The sequence below is a fragment of the Drosophila subpulchrella genome, chromosome X (assembly GCF_014743375.2).
Source record: "Drosophila subpulchrella strain 33 F10 #4 breed RU33 chromosome X, RU_Dsub_v1.1 Primary Assembly, whole genome shotgun sequence".
In the NCBI taxonomy this organism is placed as follows: domain Eukaryota; kingdom Metazoa; phylum Arthropoda; class Insecta; order Diptera; family Drosophilidae; genus Drosophila; species Drosophila subpulchrella.
This window is the reverse complement of record NC_050613.1, coordinates 1,803,639-1,806,623: the sequence shown is the minus strand read 5'-3', so window position 1 is coordinate 1,806,623 and position 2,985 is coordinate 1,803,639.

Here is a 2,985-nt window from a genome sequence, read left to right as displayed (position 1 = left end):
CTCGCACTGGGGTGGGGGTTGTTTATTGAGAACATGCTCATGGGTGTATCTTGTGTGTCCAAAACGTAGTCTAAAGAATTTTGTGAGATCCCTGCGGTTGATGTTGTCTTCGGATGAGATGGTGTAATCTTTAATTGATAGTTTTTTTTGTTGAAATATTTGTAGTGGTCATATGCGTTTTGCCAGATCGATTCCATTTGTTTTTTGAAAGTATTTTTAATGAATAACTGTGTGTCTGTGAAGTTATAGTTGCATTCCATAACCTGTGGGAGTTTGTGAGCTTCTTTTGCTGCTACACCCAAAAAAAAAACCAAAAGTATACACTTAATAAGCGTTGTGTTAAAAGTATACTAAAGTTAGTATAAAAATGTAAGTATTAACTCAACACTTATTAGTTTCAACTGTATACTTTGTAGTATTAAGCTTATACTAATTATTATATGAGTGAGACTCAGTAGTATAAATAGTATACTGAACATTAAATAGTTTTTCATGGTGTGAAACTAGGACAATAGCGATTATTCGAACATATATTTTGGTGTGAAACCAGGACAAAAGCGAGTATACGAACACAGAAAATGCTACCGGAGTTGGCGTTGCTTGACGCGTTAATTATTATTGCCATCCGGACGATCTCGGACGACGCAGCGCTCGTCATTGCAGGCCAAGTTCCCCTATGTGAACTGGTGCGGGAGCCACAGAACCAAGACCGAGGTGAAGAGGAGTGCCAGGATGCAGAGCGTCGACAACTGGCAGGCAGCCTGGGACAACTCCAGCAAGGGACGCTGGACGCTGGACGCAAGGGTAAATAGGAAGCACGGCCAGGTAGATTTCTACCTCACGCAGGCGCTGAGTGGACATGGTTGCTTCCGAAGCTTCCTTAAGCGCTTCGGGCACGACACGGAGAACGGTTGTCCAGAGTGCGGCAGTGGGATTGTTGAAGACGATCAGCATGTCCTACTTTAATGTCGCCGCTTCGGGTCTGATCGCTAAATGCTGATGAAGACCACCGGAGCAAGAGTTCGGCAATGTTGTTGGCGATGGTAAGTACATTTTTTTAATTTTCTGACCTCAATAATTTATGCTTACACTTTAAGCATCACCACAATTTAAGGGAAATTGATTTATATAAATATAAAATCTGTCCACAACTTGACCAACACAGGGACCGAGGAGTACAGATCTCAGGGTAATTCAGGGGACCACAACATTGAATATTTTGACAGTAATGAAGATTTGGACGATATTCCGAGTGGCTCTCAAAATGGAATCCCTTAAAGTGCTGAAACTAGTTTAAAATTATCATTTGAAGTTTAGTGAGCACTATCAAGCCTATACAGTTGGTGGAAAAGAAAATTCTTTAAAAATTAATAACATAAGTAGTTTCCAAGGTCCCCCTGTAAAATATCATAAAAAAAATGCTGTTAGCTATGTAAGATTAAAATCATTTTAAATAAAACTGTATAAATATTTATGAAATAATAACAAAATAATATATGAAATAGTAATAAAAGAAAAACAACATACAACGTGATTTTATTGGGTTTGGGATTATTGGGATACCACGAAAAACAAAATAATATACATTTTATACTACAGGCAACGGGGAAATCGTATAAGTCTTATACGAAATAGTATAAAATGTATACGAAATAGTATAAAATGTATACTAACGATTTCGATAAATAGCTCAAAAAGTATACTACGGCTCTCTAGATTAGTATAATATGTATACGAAATAGTATAAAACGGAGACTACATAGGATAGCTTTTATACTAAATAGTATAAAAAGTAAACTATCAGCAAAAATTTCAGTACACTGAGTGAGTATAGATTGTATACTCGTTAGTTTAACTTTGATAACTTCGAAAGTTTCAGTTTAATACTTTCGGTGTCATAAGGTTAATACACATCTTATCAAGATATTTTTGACACTCAATAGTTTAGTTTTAATGTACGAATAGTTTAGTTTCTATGATCATTTTTTTTTGGGTGTAGGTCTGCTGTGTCGTTACCAGTAATATTGTTATGGCCTGGAATCCACAGTAATATAATCTTTGGTTGGTGGCGGTTGAGGATGTCTCGAATACGTATAGAAACATTGGTTATTGGTGTTGGTAACTGAAGTTACCGCAGATAGGGAGTCAGAGCAGATAACCACTTTTTTCTTTTGTTTGTCAGCATATTTACATGCAGCATAGATGGCTGCCACCTCTGCTGTATAAATTGAGCTGAGTGTCGGAAGAACGGTTGTTATACCCGTTACTCGTAGAGTAAAAGGGTATACTAGATTCGTCGGAAAGTATGTATATATATTCTTGATCAGGATCACTAGCCGAGTCGATCTAGCCATGTCCGTCTGTCCGTCTGTCCGTCTGTCCGTCTGTCCGTCCGTCCGTCTGTCCGTCTGTCCGTCTGTCCGTATGAACGCTGAGATCTCGGAAACTATAAGAGCTACAATACTGGGATTAGGCATGCAGATTCCTGAGATTCCTGCGCAGCGCAAGTTTGTTTCAGAAGAGTGCCACGCCCACTCTAACGCCCACAAACCGCCCAAAACTGTGGCTCCTACAGTTTTGATGCTAGAACAAAAATTTTAACTGAAATGTATTGTTCTCATCAATACCTACCGATTGACCTAAACAAAAGTTTGCCACGCCCACTTTAACGCCCACAAACTTCAAAAAATCGTAAATATGAAAGCGGATATCTCAGAAAATATCAAAGATAGAGAAACGGGATTGCAGATTTAGATTCCCTAGGCTTGAGCGCAGCGCAAGTTTGTCACGCGAATATGCCACGCCCACTCTAACGCCCACAAACCGCCCAAATCTGTGGCGCCCATAATTTTCATGCTAGATACAAAATTTTAACTGAAATGTATTGGTCTAGTCAATACCTATCGATTTATTTAAAAAAAATTTTGCCACGCCCACTCTAACGCCCACAACGCTTAAATCTGTCTACCGCCGGTAGGTGGCGCA